Source organism: Bombyx mori, chromosome 16, assembly GCF_030269925.1.
Source record: "Bombyx mori chromosome 16, ASM3026992v2".
Lineage (NCBI taxonomy): Eukaryota > Metazoa > Arthropoda > Insecta > Lepidoptera > Bombycidae > Bombyx > Bombyx mori.
The window spans coordinates 7,151,537-7,167,068 of NC_085122.1; the positions used below are offsets into that span (position 1 = coordinate 7,151,537).

The following is a 15,532-nucleotide window of genomic DNA, read 5'->3' on the forward strand; positions in this document are numbered from 1 at the left end:
TTATCACTATAATTATGAATGGGGTCTTTGCATTGTGATTACGTTAGTGAGTAATTTGATATCGATGCCTTTCAAAAGATATCTTTGGTTTAATGGCGGGAGAATATCTTGTGAGCCTGCTTGGGTATCTACCATTGCTCTGCTTATTTCTGCCGTAAAGCAGTAATTCGTTTCTGTTTGAACGGTGGGGTAACCATTGTACTGTAAAAACTGAGTACTGTGTCTCAAAATAGGTGGTGGCATTTACCTTGTAGATGTCTATTTGTGGGCTCCGGTAACTATTTGACACCGGGTGGGCCGTGAGCACACACATCAAAGCATAAATAAAAAAGTAAAAAATATTTGACGCCTCAAGGTGGGTTGCATTGATCTATCGCATTCTTTAGTCTCCAATAACTACATAATTAAAACCAGATTCATATGGAACAATCGCTAATCTAAAAATAAGCCCTATCTTAAATACAAAATGTAGAAGATTCTCAAACATAATTGGCGCACGCGGGAGTTCCGATCAGATTTACCTGCTCACGATATTTTTATCATTACGTCCTTTAATTACGTTTACTGAAGATTTTTAATTGCAAATTTTTCTTACGGGCTCCTGATTCCAATGCGCTAGAGCGAGATAGCGTCATTTCGTTCAGTCTTCGTGAATTTCAGACGATTTCCATTTCAGTGTGGTGGCTCCGGGCTTCGCGAGCGCACGTGGATTAAGCTTCTCCGTTACACGCTTAGAGAAATTACGAAAACTATTACAATTATCGTTCTAGTGCTCTAGTGTAGGTATGTATTAGTGTATAAACGTGGTTGTGAACATTTAGAAATTAATAATCTCGGTGCGTGCTGTGTACTGCTTAACAAATTAGAATTTTAATTAACAAAAATTGTGATTTTTTTCATTAAACTCAAATCGGCAGTTTGTGCTCTAGATTCCTTGTAAATGTAGCAGTAGAAACTTTAAGGGTAAGTTTTATACTGTGTTGTAATAAAAAAGAAATTTCCTCTTAAGATTATTTTTTGGAAATATTCAGAACACTGATGATGTTGCTGATGATGACTAAAAATGTATTTTAAATTTACTTTTAAGTATAAATATTGCTCTTATTTTATTACATTTTTAGTTGGTTTAGTGTGTTCCAAAATCGAAGCTACTGATGTAAATAATTTTCTCGCCCTCTAACATTCACAATGTTTGAACATATCTGAGGTTTTTCAAACGTGATCTCCCTTTTATTTGGACAATTTTAGACCTAAATTCAATGTAAATGAATTCTTTAATTCAAGTTAAGGTAAATAAGAAAGAGTTTACTGGTGGTAGGACCTCTTGTGAGTCCTCGCGGGTATGTACCACCGCCCTGCCTATTTCTGCCGTGAAGGATGGAGCAACCGTTGTAACTATACTGAGATCTTAGAACTTATGTCTCAAGGTGGGAGGCGCATTTACGTTGTAGATGTCCATAGGCTCCAGTAACCACTTAACACCAGGTGAGCTGTGAGCTCGTCCACCCATCTAAACAATAAATAAAAAAAGCGGTTTTACCTGACGTGTGTTTGTGAAATTTACGTAGTTCGTTTGGCGTTTCGAATATTTCAAGTCTTGGTCGCCGAGGGATCGAATTTAGAATTGTTCCTCGCAATTAACCGCATTGCCCTACTACTAGTAGTAAACAAAATTGTTAGTTGATTTTATAATCAGTTTTCGATGCTATTATTGGTGTAGAGATAGATGCCTAGCGCTTTTACACATGGGTGAAATTATAATCTAGTATTTCTAATCGGGTTATATAATATGTAGTATTACATTTCAGAAAAAACCAGTAGCTTAAAAAAATAATTGAATGCTAACCCCACAATTGCACCATTAGTAACGTCGCTACGCGCTACGGTGGCTCTACGAATCGTAGCACCAAAGTCGTAGACGCCGTAGCTACCGAATTTAGATAAAGTAAAATTTTCAAGCAGAATATTTTTTTTTACTATCACAACATTTGACATGTTGGCAATCTTATTAAACTGTCGAAATATTCAGTCTGTTCATCGCGTGAAATGTATTGTAAGCGAACGGGCTATTGACAATGTTCTATTAAATCAAATAAAAATCCGATTCAGTTACATTTCAATAAACAAATAGTATTTCGAAAGATACCAAATTAAGAAGAAGAAGAGAGAGCTTTGTTTAAAATGGCGTTCGTTTTAAAACCCTCATAATGGAATTCTTAAGGTTTTATTTAAATAAGGAAAATAGTGATGAGTACTACACCATGTCTCAACGTGGGTTGCCACATAGCAAAAGAACAGACGGTTAACTAGTGTGGCCTTAAAATAAAACCTTAAATTATATTACTGTACATATAATTCTTTTTAAGTATTCGAATCGTGCACTCAGGGAAAAAACCGAGACACTTCTTATTAAGAAATTTCTTTCAGTAGATGGGTGAGAAATGTAAGCGAATAGTAACTAAAGGTGATGATATTTAGAAGAAATTATTTATCTAGAAAAGCTACAGATAATGATAACAATCTGTGATTATGATATAAAAATTCAGAACATGTTATGCAAAGTGCAATCATAAAAAATTTAAAATACCAATACAAGTAAATAAAGACATCCCTATACATTACAAATTTAATTGAATACGTAAATTAGAGATTAGAACTACACAAAAATAATTATACAGTGAAGACGAGGCTTACAAAATACATAGTAAATATATTTCAATTTGTAAATACGTAAAATGAGTACTTCATTCAATAATAGGTACACTGAATACGAGGTTAATAATAGGGCTCTATACCTAGTATTTAAAAACGGAAACAGACTTGCAAACCATTATTTATTCAGTATTTAGCCTGCAATTCCATCATATACTTTACATATTCGTATCTCGTTGGGATACGAGCTCTTTGTATCATCACCTTTGTAGTCACGGTGAGCCAAAGGATAAGATGCGCACTGTTCTCATATTAAGTGCAACTATGCCCGATGTTAAAATGCCGCATGCGATTTCTTTTCTTTATTAAGGAAATGCAAACTTAACGCGTCTTCACGAAAGATTTCCACGATACAAGCAATAACGTACGCAAGTAAATAATGAAGCCCATAAAATTTATGAATTTTCATATTTATTTCGTGATGTTGAAATTGTGAGGCCCCATCGCATAATTCGTGACGCGAAATAGATATTCTCGGCAATTCGTAAGATGGTTTTTTTTTATTCCTTAGATGGGTGGACGAGCTCACAGCCCATCTGGTGCTCAGTGGTTAGTGGAGCCCATAGAAATCTCCGACGTAAATTCACACCCCACCTTGAGTATAAGTTCCAAGGTCTCAAGTATAGCTTATACCAGCAGTCAAGCGTTATACAAATAATATTTCGATGTGACGGCATAGCGCAGTCAGCGGCATTCACTTATGATATTCATGGGCCCCAGTAACCGCTTAACACTATATAGGCCTCTAGCTCGTTCACGTATCTACTGCAATATTAAAGTCGCTCCCTTGTTGCCAAAACGAAGGACAAACCAATAAACACATCAATATTTTGTTTATACTGTAGTATAGGCATAATCAGATAACTTCGTAAGAAAAATACATATTATGTATAATTTATTTATTAATGAAGTTACAATTTCTGTTTTTATTCAATACTAGCTGTACTCGTCTGTTTCGCTGGGCGTTTAAAATTAACATTATTTCTCGCCCCCGCAAAGATTCTTCTCATTAACGCTCCCGCAACTGGTGTAGGGAGTACAACACTCATATAAATATTAGCCTATCCATTAAATACATGTATTTACTACATGGATACAAAGTTTCAAGTCAATCGGATTCATGGTTCAGTAGTTATAACGGAACATCCGTAAAAGCCACTGTAGATTATTTATATATTAGTACTAGCTGACCCGGCAGATTTCGTAGTGCCTCAATCGATAAATAAAAGATCAAACTTTTGTATAAAATAAACTTAAAACAAACAAAAGGAATCCGTCCGACGGGGGAAAGGGACGGGGGATCAAAGGAAAAACAAAATTGTTATTTTTGTTTAATTCCGAGCATTTTTATATTTGTCTACCTTTTAAACCTTCTCTGGACTTCCACAAATAATTCAAGACTAAAATTACCCAAATCGGTCCAGTCGTTCTCGAGTTTTAGCGAGACTAAAGAACAGCAATACATTTTTATATATACTATAGGTCCCGCAGTAGTCGAAATTCGACTATAATTAATTGGAATTGTAAGTTTGTACACTATTATGATTGTATTTTATACTTCTATAATCACAAATTTCGCCAAGACTACACTATAAAAATATTAACAAAGACAAACAATATTTAATCTATTCTCAATTTGACAACAGACGTCAAGAACAAAAGTTTGACAATAAATAGTATGGATGCGTGTGTGCGTCGAATACATGTTATGTAGCGTGTGTAATGTTTTCTTTATTGATTTAATGTATCTTTTATACATTATTTTAAAAAAATATTAGCATTTAGCACTTCTTCTCTATATTCTCTATAAGTGTGGAGAATTTCATACTCCTCCGTCCGCGCAATTTTCGTAGAAAGGAATACAAAGTTTTTGCTTCACGTATTAATATATAGATAGAAGATAGAAGATAGACTAGTAATACTTGATCTTGTTTAGGTGCGAGTGTCATTAATTTTATGAGAAACGTCAATTAATTGAAACTACTCACTCCTTATCTGTTGTATGTTGATGAAACTATATCATAAAGCTTCCCTTGATTGACAACATCAACTGTACCAAATTTAATCACAGTCGGATGAATGACTTATGTACGAATAGATTAGCAATCTACATAGAAACATTTTTTTTTATTGCTTAGATGGGTGGACGAGCTCACAGTCCACCTGGTGTTAAGTGGTTACTGGAGCCCATAGACATCTACAACGTAAATGCGCCACCCACCTTGAGATATAAGTTGTAAGGTCTCAGTATAGTTACAACGTCAGACCCACCCTTTCAAACCGAAACGCATTAATGCTTCACGGCAGAAATAGGCAGGGCGGTGGTACCTACCAGTGCGGACTCACAACAGGTCCTACCTACCACACCAGTAATTACGCAAATTATAATTTTGCGGGTTTCACTTTTATTACACGATGTTATTCCTTCACCGTGGAAGTCAATCGTGAACACAAACATTTTTATTTACATAGAAGATAGATATAAATATGTATTCGCACAGGATATGCGTGCGTGTGCTGACATTATTTTTATTTTTACCGTCTCCATAACACATTACGACCCTGAACCTTGCGGTTACGATGTAATGTTCCATAAAAATAGCTTTATTTTAATATTTAATGGATGTTCGTGCTATTAAAATGTGAGAGTTTAGATATTGTCTTCTATATTACATTTTATATGGATAAAGATGATTGATGTTTCACGAAAGCAGTGATTTCTTGAGGTGAATTAAATAAAGTTAATAATGATTTAAGCAGTCTGTTTATTTTTATTTTTTCATGAGTTCAAAGGTCTCAAGTATAGTTACAACAGCTACTCCACCCTTCGAACCGAAATGCATTACTGCTTCACGGCAGAAATAGGCAGGGTGGTGGTACCTACCCGTGCGGCCTCCCAAGAGGTTCTACCACCAGTAATTACGCAAATTCTAATTTTGCGAATTTTTATTACACGATGGTATTCCTTCACCGTGGAAGTCAATCGTGAAAATTTGTAGAGTACGTATTTCATTAGAAAAATTGGTACCCGCCTGCGGGATTCGAACACCGGTGCATCGCTCAACACGAATGCACCGGACGTCTTATCCTTTAGGCCACGATGACCAATAAATGTTTTGAAGTGACGGCTCAATTGACATTGTTAATATGTTCAAAAGTATTGATTATATTGTTGTGGTAAGCTATGGTAAAACAAAGACTATGGTAGTTTAATGTCAATAGTTAGAGATTAGTTTGCCCAAGAGCACGTCTACCTATGTATGTGGTCTTGGCCATACGTCTACCTACACGGGCTTACGATATTATTATGTTACGCTACCAGTATAATTATTTATGGAGGTAAAAGTGCTAAAAACTAGTTGGTACGGGTCTTAATATCGTTTTTTTTCGCTCCAGCCAATTTGAGAAATGAGGTCCAAATTTCCGTTAAGTCGTCGCGTCCTAAAGGATAGAATTATAAATACACAACTCCTGAAGTATCTTGAAGATCGCCAGCTGATCAGTGACCGATAGTACGGTTTCCGTCACGGTCGCTCAGCTGGCGATCTTCTTGTATACCTTACTCACAGGTGGGCTGAAGCCTTGGAGAGCAAGGGCGAGGCTCTTGCTGTGAGCCTTGATATCGCGAAGGCCTTCGACAGGGTCTGGCATAGGGCACTTCTATCGAAGTTACCATCTTACGGAATCCCCGAGGGTCTCTGCAAGTGGATCGCTAGCTTTTTGGATGGGCGGAGCATCACGGTCGTTGTAGACGGTGACTGTTCTGATACCATGACCATTAACGCTGGCGTTCCACAAGGTTCGGTGCTCTCCCCCACGCTTTTCATCCTGTATATCAATGACATGCTGTCTATTGATGGCATGCATTGCTATGCAGATGATAGCACGGGGGATGCGCGATATATCGGCCATCAGAGTCTCTCTCGGAGCGTGGTGCAGGAGAGACGATCAAAACTTGTGTCTGAAGTGGAGAACTCTCTGGGGCGAGTCTCCAAATGGGGTGAATCGAACTTAGTTCAATTCAACCCGTTGAAGACACAGGTTTGCGCGTTCACTGCGAAGAAGGACCCCTTTGTCATGGCGCCGCAATTCCAAGGAGTATCCCTGCAACCTTCCGAGAGTATCGGGATACTTGGGGTCGACATTTCGAGCGATGTCCAGTTTCGGAGTCATTTGGAAGGCAAAGCCAAGTTGGCGTCCAAAATGCTGGGAGTCCTCAACAGAGCGAAGCGGTACTTCACGCCTGGACAAAGACTTTTGCTTTATAAAGCACAAGTCCGGCCTCGCGTGGAGTACTGCTCCCATCTCTGGGCCGGGGCTCCCAAATACCAGCTTCTTCCATTTGACTCCATACAGAGGAGGGCCGTTCGGATTGTCGATAATCCTATTCTCTCGGATCGTTTGGAGCCTCTGGGTCTGCGGAGGGACTTCGGTTCCCTCTGTATTTTGTACCGTATGTTCCATGGGGAGTGCTCTGAGGAATTGTTCGAGATGATACCAGCATCTCGTTTTTACCATCGCACCGCCCGCCACCGGAGTAGAGTTCATCCATACTACCTGGAGCCACTGCGGTCATCCACAGTGCGTTTCCAGAGATCTTTTTTGCCACGTACCATCCGGCTATGGAATGAGCTCCCCTCCACGGTGTTTCCCGAGCGCTATGACATGTCCTTCTTCAAACGAGGCTTATGGAGAGTATTAAGCGGTAGGCAGCGGCTTGGCTCTGCCCCTGGCATTGCTGAAGTCCATGGGCGACGGTAACCACTCACCATCAGGTGGGCCGTATGCCCGTATGCCTACAAAGGCAATAAAAAAAAAAAAAAAAAAAAAAAAATCCTAAAGGACGCACGTTGCATTCGTATCGAGCGATACAACCATGCCCGTGTTTTTTCTAATGAAATGCGTATTTAACATATGTTCACAAAGTACTTCCGTGATGAAGGAATAGCATCGTGTTTTAAAAATCAATCCCGAAAAATGTAGAATATGTGTGATTACTGCAGCGGCCGGGGAATTTTTTTAATTATTACCCAAAATATTTTTGTGTAAGTTGATATTATTACCCCATGGCGTAGAACAAAAAAAAACGAAATCGCTTTTTTTAGAATCTTTCATATTATAGCCCCCATGATAATTTTGAAAAAAATAAATAAATTTTCGTTTCATTTCATTTCGTTTCATCGAGTTTGAAATCACAACAATTCTAAAGAAGTTTCATTTCAATATATACTTTTTACCCCCCAAAATTTCATTTTACCCCATTTGGGGTAATTTACCACGGTTCCCCGACCGTTGGATTACTGGGTTTTGGTATGTACCAAAACCGAGTATGTACCTATGTAGGTACATACTCGAACTGGCAGAAAATGCGTCCTACCGTGTATAAAATATTACTGTTGCCTACATTCTAGTACTAAAAATACGCCAATTATTTTTAGCAATTTCACTTTTTTGTCGGTATTGACGAAAACATTTAAAACGAATACGGCACAGAGCTGAACACTGTAAAATATAGAAAAGAAAACCACTGACTACATTGTAAGATCGTTTTCAATTATATTTAAAGGTTGCGCGAATCCTAGAAAAGATTGCTCGCTGAAGATTGTTCGCTTTTTCAAATAATATAAGTTCGCATTAAGTTTCTCCGGTATAGACAATAATTTTCTTGATACCGAACTTCTATTTTTATTTTTACTCTATAGAACTAGAATAGAATTGTCATTTCAATGACTATAAATTATATGGAATAAACAGTAACAATATCCTCAGACTACGCCAATAAACATTGGATTATCGTAAAAAAAAAACTATCGATCGGGGCAGGACACTGGAATGCGACACATATGATTGTTTATATCTAAACTAGTCGGCAATGGAACACATAGTTAGCACTGAACTTCACGATACGTTGAAATATGTAGACTACCTAGTCTTGCATAAATACTGAGACAAAGGAAAAAAAAAATCTATTGCAAATAACATTTATTACTTTTACAGTGTGTTAGTTTAATACATAAATATAAAACAATTTAAAGTATAAAAAGCTTATTCGAAGTGGTCTCCATTGGCTCCAATACAGTCCTTTAAACGTTGAGGCCAGTTATCAATAGAAGCACGTACTCTTTCCATGGGAAAAATTTTCACTGCCAATCGTACGGATTGTTTTAGGAACTCCAAATTATCATGGCGTTTAGAGCAAGCCGTACTCTCTAAAACTGACCATAAATTATTTCCCTTACTGCTTTGACCACCCTTTTTCTACGAACACTACGTGGACGGCCAGATCTTTTTCTGTCACAAGCAGAGGAGGTCTCATTGCAAATATTAATAGCCCGGTACACAAACATTTTACTAATACCAAGCGTATGGAGAGTTTTAAAAATTGCATTTGGCTCCATACCTACTTTGTGTAATGCAATCACAGCGCTTCGGCTCTCTTTATCACTCCACTCCATTTTAATATTGCAAAATATTGTACAATGTATTATTGGTGCCAAAATGAGAAAACTCAATGAGCAATCATATAAAAATGACAGATTCCAAATTCAAATGTAATATTTTGTTTATTTTTAATTGTAACAGTATTTATGGCCAGACTAAGTATAGTGTTGACATTTCACTATTTTATTTATATAGACTCTTATATTACTAAAACAGCCAGGGATTACATGAATAATTGATGATTTTGAGCCAATCGATTTGTGTATGAGCGCCACGTGCGACCGCTATCAACAATGGAATTAACGAATTGACATTTGCCCGTCAACAAATGCCCAGTCCATTATATTCGTTTGCAGTAGCACTTCTGATTAAAATTACTATTTAGTCGTGTACAAAACCATTAATAATAATTATCAGAATAACATAATAATTTACCAAAGATGGTATAAATAGAAAAATAAATTATAACTGTCAACATTAATTTATTTTTGTGGCATCATCCTGCCACGGCTACCTGAGTGCGGACCTGCGCGCAAGAATCAGGTGATGCGTGCGCGCGCCAATCAGGAGCCAACGCGCGGCCGCGTTATCGCAGGTGACGCCGGGCTGCTGCGCCGGCAGTCCGCCACAAAGCCTCGTACTGATCGCGCGTTTCTCTCTGGGTCAAGACGTCGCGGGCGGCTGGTTACTGGCGGACCCGGGGTTATTCTTATATGATGCACCGTGGTATGCTTAGGATCAACGTGTTTACCAGCTGGACGAGTAATATCTGGATACTGGCGTAATAGGTCGTGGTATTTCGTACCTTCATGGCTCAGTACTGTGCGAACGGATTGTAGTTCGTCGATCCGTCCCCGGTGTGGTGCTGTGACAAAAAGTGATGTGAGTCCGTCGAGTAGCCTTTTGTTTCTACAATCGACGAGCAGGTTGTAAAAGCTGAGAAAGTCTACGCCAATAATCGGCTTTGACACATCAGCTATCACGAAACGCCATCGGAAGTCTCTTCGAAGGCCTAGGTCCAAGTGTAGGTTAACGTGCCCGTAAGTAGCAATTATCGTGCCATTCGCTGCGTATAATTCGTATTTTGTTTTGGCTTGTACCCTCGATTCGAGCGGGCGTATTCCGGCAGAAGATACGTGGAATCCCAAAAATGTGACTTCTGGTTTGCCGAAGTGGCATTTAGCAATGTTGATTAGAACACCGTACTCTTGAAGACGCTGGAATAGTTTTTTTAAATGTTGGCGATGCTCTTCTTCGGATGACGAATATACCAAAATGTCATCTAAGAAGACAAAGGCGAAGTCTAAGCCTCTGAGTACCTCATCCATGAAACGTTGGAATGTCTGCGCGGCATTCCGAAGTCCGAACGTCATGAACGGAAATTCGAACATGCCGAATGGTGTTGTTATTGCCGTCTTCTTGATGTCGTTAGGATGAACTGGTATCTGGTTATAGGCCTTTATTAAGTCCACAGTACTGAATATCGTCTTACCTGCCAGCTGGTATGTGAAGTCCTGAATATTTCTAACAGGGTATTTGTCTGGTATAGTGCGAGAGTTGAGTGCCCTGTAGTCGCCGCACGGTCGCCAGCCGTCGTCCTTCTTACGTGCGAGGTGAAGAGGAGAGGACCACGAACTTTCGGATCTTCGAGCGGTGCCGTTCTGTAGCATTTCTTCGAATTCCTTTTTAGCGATTTGGAGTCTCTCTGGACACGGTTATCCGACGTATTAGCTGCTCTTTAAACGTTTTGTATTTATCCATAAGCGGTGGTGCAGTTAGGATGTCTTTCATCACCCTAGCGTACTCCTGGTTGAGCTGTGATGACACCGTGTGGTACATGGTGCTGTCGCTATTTATGCCAGCGAGGGCAAATTGGCCTTCGACTTGCGCAAACCACACCTCCGGTTCTTCAGGCCAGAAGGGCGGCACTCGTACAGACACTCGGCTCACCTCTGAGTTCGGCCCTGTGTTTTCTCCGCTACCGCCGGTATCTTCGCTAGTCGACGCGCTGCTCTTATCTTTTTTGGAAGCCATGATGCACGTCGATCCACGATCACGTCGGGGTCACCAATGTAGCGGGTTATATTCGTGTATCAACCCACTAACTGTCGATACGTCCAGGAATCGAACCCGAACGGCGTCCGGCCACAAGCAAAGCGATGTCGGTAAATTAAACGAAACAATACGAGAAATAGTTATATATTACGACAACACGATACACTACAGATTATTAACAAATTAACGAGACACAAAACAAACGACTAACAAATATATGAAATTACAATAATGAGAGAGAAACGCGCGATCAGTACGAGGCTTTGTGGCGGACTGCCGGCGCAGCAGCCCGGCGTCACCTGCGATAACGCGGCCGCGCGTTGGCTCCTGATTGGCGCGCGCACGCATCACCTGATTCTTGCGCGCAGGTCCGCACTCAGGTAGCCGTGGCAGGATGATGCCACAATTTTCATTATAAAATGTTGCAAGTTCACACTGGACAATTTACTAACCTAACTTCAAAGACGACCAAATTAAAATAACTCAACGTTAATTAATTTTTTATAACAAAATTACTCGTTCAATACGTAATTAATAATGTTATTCGTCAGGCTACGTTCTTTAGAATTTGTGTTATGAGTTTAGATTGTAATTAATCTTCAATTTTTTATAATAAAGATTCTCGGAAATTACTGTTTTTATAAATTATGCTTAAGATTCATTTCGGGGTGTAATGGACTAGCTGAAAACCTTTATGCATATAATGTTTCATTTACTCATTAATTTCGCGTGTTATTTTGAACGCAATGTATTCTTCTTTCCTTTTGCGGGCCTACTGGAAGAGATTTCAGCATGAAATAAGTAGTGCCCTTGTACTCTGTATCCTTATTGACGTGTCTTGTCTAACAGCTGTGTGTACAAAATATATTAAATAAATAAACAAATAGAATTATTATACATTTTTGTTATACCATACATAGTTCACAGTACCATAGAGGTAATATTTTTATGGTATCATATTTAATGTATTATTTTTTAAATTATTTTTGGGATCGGAAATATTTGACAAATAAAATCTGAAGCTGGCAATAGAAATGGGCATATAATAACGGGAATATATGTATAAAGTCACATCCACTGATGTTCGATGAAGAGTTGCCCTAAAATGACTAAGACGTAGTATCATTGCACATGTGCAAACAGTTCCACACAATCAATTTTTTTAATTTTTTTATTGCTTGGACGGGTGGACGAGATCACAGCCCACCTGGTGTTAAATGGTTACTGGAGCCCATAGACATCTACAACTTAAATGCGCCACCCACCTTGAGATATAAGTTCTAAGATCTCAGTATAGTTACAACGGCTGCCCTACCCTTCAGACCGAAACATATTACTGCTTCACGGCAGAAATAGGTAAGGAGGTGGTACCTACCCGCGCGGACTCACAAGAGGTCCTTCCACCATTTAAAACAATAAAATATTAAGAACAAACTATAGGGAATACCAAAGCTTTTTCGTAGACTAAGCATATCCAAATTATCCGTAGCACACGTTTTGAAGAAATCATTTTAGCTCTCAGCTACAAAAATTTTACATATACGACTTTTGCTTTTTTTGCTTGCTTTGCTTATCGAAAAACAAATATAAAAAAAGGTTCGAAAAAAGTTATCGAATAATTAAATTTCGAAGCGATATCAATGTTTCTCGGTTAGTTTTATTTGAGCCACGAGTTGGTAAGTCTTGCGCTTCTAAAGTCATAAAAATGTCCACCACTCTAACTTTCCAACTATCAAATGGAAAATTCTGAAGAATTGAGATAATAGAACGTAAAACTCAACTCAACCAAACAGGATCTCTTGAGTAGTTTTTATTATACTCTGTGCAATAAACCGCCCATAATTTATGATGAATGTGAAATGTATTTTGAATTAGCTTGATTTTGAATCGTGAACTGTTCATGAGCAATTTCCGGGAAGCACATGCCAGATTTTTTATAATTCTTTTCGTTTTGAACTCATATTATTATAATCTATCTATCTATCTTCTATCTATATAAATAAAAATGAATTGCTGTTCGTTAGTCTCGCTAAAACTCGTGAACGGCTGGACCGATTTGACTAATTTTGGTCTTAAATTATTTGTAAAAGCCCAGAAACGATTTAAAAGGTAGATAAATATGAAAATGCTCGGAATTAAATAAAAATAACAATTTTGTTTTTCCTTTGATGTGTCCTCCGTCGGACGGATTCCTTTTGTTTGTTTTAAATTTATTTTATACAAAAGCTTCGGTCTTTTATTTATCGATTGAGGCACTACGAAGTCTGCCGGGTCAGCTAGTTATTTTAATATACCTATATATTACATTTTCCCTCGCACTATACAGCTTTGGAGCAAGCTGGTCTTTGTGGTCTTCTGTCACCGTTACAGCATGTTCTTGTTTAACCCTTTGAATACCACGTAGGTCACTGGAGCCGATTTCTATCTTCGATCTTCATAATGAGGCACCAGAATATCTAGTAGACTCTGTGGAAAGAAGAATCCGAAGAAACAGAGAATCTATTTCTAAGAGACCTTTTTTTTTTTTTATTTTTCTCAACAACCAGCATCCAAACCTCGCATGAGACAGAACTCATGAAAAGGCAAAGGGGGGAAGGTGAAGCGTTTAGTGCGGAACACATCTCTCCCATCACCCTCCCCCTCGGGACGCCGGACTGGCGGTCGTCGGCGCCACGACCACCAGTCCTCTCGGTCGGCAGGCTATCCGAAGCCCGCCTAGATGGCGCCGGTTAGAATGGTCTACCCTCGGAATACCCCGCTGGGTCAGAACCAGCGTGGGTTGAGGATAGCCGGCCTTCCATCACCCGGACGCTCTTGCATAAAACGCGTGCAGAGCAGCTTGCACGTCATCTTCTTAGGTCCCCTTCGCCGGTCCCCAGGCCGACATGTGAGAGAGACCCGAAACACTTAGAGGGCCAGGGCTTGGGCGAAATCCGCCTCCCTGGCCCCCGCTCGACGGCGGCGGGCCTGCGCGTCTCGCACGCGCCCCGCCGCCTCCTTCTGCGAGATGGTGCACTCGCAGAAGTCGAGCATCGCCTTCCACGACTCGTCGTCACCGAGCATTGATGCCACAACACTCGGCAACGACAAGTCGTTTCTTATTTTTGCGACAAGGACACGGCGCCACCCCTCCCATGCGGGGCAGGCGACGAGCGTGTGCTCCGCCGTGTCCAAGTCGCAACCACAATGGTGGCACTCTGCCGTCAGCTCGGCTCCGATCCGGTGCAGGAACTCACCGAAGCAACCATGCCCAGTGAGCACCTGCGTGAGCTGGAAAGTGAGGCGTCCTCTGTCACGATTCACCCAATTCACAAGAACCAGGCGAATCGCCTCGACGGTCCTACGACCAGCCGAAGGATCGGCCAGCCGTCTGGACCATGACTCCAGCACGGACCGCCGAGATTGGGCCCTCCGCGCTCTGGCCACACTGGGGCTGGGACGTGCCACGCCCCGTGCACGAAGGTCAGCCCGCCACTGATAGTCAGCGGCGAGCGCCTCCGCTTCCAGAACCCAAGGCGGCGTCCCAGCCAGTACACACGCCGCCTCGAAGGAGATGGTGCGATAGCCGCGGATGACCCTGACCGCGATGGTGCGTTGCGGCCGTTGCAGCAGCTTCGCTACCCCCACGGCCAGGGACTGGCCCCACACGGGCGCCCCGTATAGGGCCATTGATCGCACCACCCCTGTATAGAGACGGCGCGTCACCTGGTCAGGCCCCCCAACGTTGGGAAGAAGCCGGCTTAACGCGCCGGCCACCCCCAACAGACGAGGGACCAGATTTTGAAAGTGAGCACGGAAGGTCCAACGACTGTCCAGAATGAGGCCGAGGTACTTCAACTGCACCCCGACCCCCATACGGACGCCTCCAACCACGATATGGGCATCGACAGGTGGCACTCTCCGGGGCCTGTGGAACCACATGGCCTCGGATTTACTGAGCGCCACGTCGAGGCCCAATCTCCTGATTTTGCCGACGACATGCGCCACCCCAGCGGTAGCAAGACGGGCAGACTCAGCAAAACTCTCCCCCCGGGCCACGACCAACGTGTCGTCTGCGTAACAGATTACGCTTAGGCCCGGGAGGAGGGCACCCCTCAGTACCCAGTCATACCCGATATTCCACAAAAGAGGGCCGAGCACCGACCCCTGTGGAACACCGCGCACGACCGGGAACCGGTGCACGATCCCACCGTGTCCGGTACACGTGACCGATCTGTCCTCCAAGTAGGAACCCACCAGCCGGCGAAGGTAGGGGGGCACTCCGTGTCGTTCCAGCGCTCCCCTTATCACGGACCAGGGCAGGGTGTTAAAAGCATTGGCGATA

General features: G+C 41.3%; 1 protein-coding gene and 1 non-coding gene across 3 annotated transcripts in view; both read left to right on the forward strand.

Moving 5' to 3' along the window:
- The first annotated feature begins 674 nt into the window (after nucleotides 1-674).
- LOC105842037 (TWiK family of potassium channels protein 9) overlaps nucleotides 675-15,532 on the forward strand; it is a 372,737-nt gene continuing 357,879 nt past the window's right edge. For both annotated transcript variants that reach the window (XM_038016239.2, XM_038016240.2), the window contains exon 1: nucleotides 675-963. The gene's annotated coding sequence lies outside the window, so the exon portion shown is untranslated. The remainder of the gene's footprint in view (nucleotides 964-15,532) is intronic.
- Nucleotides 9,940-10,049, forward strand: Mir3391 (microRNA mir-3391). The gene is given in 1 exon segment (NR_107668.1): nucleotides 9,940-10,049. It is a non-coding gene; the product is annotated as a microRNA mir-3391 (primary transcript).